Here is a 1,329-nt window from a genome sequence, read left to right as displayed (position 1 = left end):
CTCCCAAAAATATTGAAATCTTGACTGAGCTAAACGCCTGGGCCTGACTGTATGGAGAACGTGTCTTGCCCAGTTTGCCTGACCCCCTCTCGACTTCGTTGATTTAGTCCAAAGGAGCGACGAGGTCAATACATTTGGAACCAGTAGAGGCGCAGGGGCTGCCAGGAGATAGTTCCAATCGTTCCTCCCTGTCGACTGCCTTAGGGGCCCTCCCTCCGGATTTGTTTAGGGTTTACTCACTTAGCCTTTCATACTCCCGTATGCATCTACAAGGCAGAATGAACAACTGCAGGTAGTACCATCTGTCATGGTAGCTGAGATTGCAGGTTCGAGGATTCGAGCCTCAGCTCCACCAGCTTAAATTGATGTACTTCATAAATGTTCTTTACCCCATCAGCTTAAATTGATGTATTTCATAAATGTTCATAACTCCATCTGCTTAATTAAGGTGATGTTCTTTATAAATGTTTTTATTATTTTTTTTATTCCATCTGCTTAAATTGATGTACTTCATAAATGTTCTTTACTCCATCAGATTAATTAAGGTGATGTTCTTTATAAATGTTTTTTAAAAAATTCCATCAGCTTAAATTGATATACTTCATAAATGTTCTTTACTCCATCAGATTAATTAAGGTGATGTTCTTTATAAATGTTTTAAAAAAAATTCCATCAGCTTAAATTGATGTACTTCATAAATGTTCTTTATTCCATCTGCTTTATTAAGGTGATGTGTTTCATAAATGTTCTTTATTCCATTTGCTTAATTAAGGTGATGTTCTTCATAAATGTTCTTTATTCCATCTGCTTGATTAAGGTGATGTTCTTCATCCACGGCGGAGCCTTCCTCCTGGGTAGTGGAGAAGAAAACTCTCCCTCCCGACTGGTCACCGACTATGACGTCATTGTGGTGGTCACTCAGTACCGAGTGTCGTCATTCGGCTTTGCTAGCACGGGGAGCAGCGTACTACCAGGTACTGGAGGATTGTTGTGATCTCACCACTCTGTCTTCTTACCTGTCCCCGTAGTTTTATGCAAGAAAAATTCTGGAATTATGCAAACTGAGCCGAAAAAATGTGAAATTATGCGATGCTGTTAATTTTAACAGCGAATGATAAAGGGAAATAATCTGAAATTATGCGCACAAAAAAAGATCAAATTTTGCTAAATTATGAGGGTGCATAAAACCACGGGGACAGTCTTACCCTGATTTTTGTGGTAGCACAGGGAGACAGGCATACACACACACACACACACGACCACTCATATGCACACACAAACACACACACACACAGACACACAGACACACACATACTTGCACGCATACGC

The sequence above is a fragment of the Aplysia californica genome, unplaced genomic scaffold, assembly GCF_000002075.1.
Source record: "Aplysia californica isolate F4 #8 unplaced genomic scaffold, AplCal3.0 scaffold00191, whole genome shotgun sequence".
NCBI classification, from domain to species: Eukaryota; Metazoa; Mollusca; class Gastropoda; order Aplysiida; family Aplysiidae; genus Aplysia; species Aplysia californica.
This window is presented reverse-complemented; position numbering follows the sequence as displayed.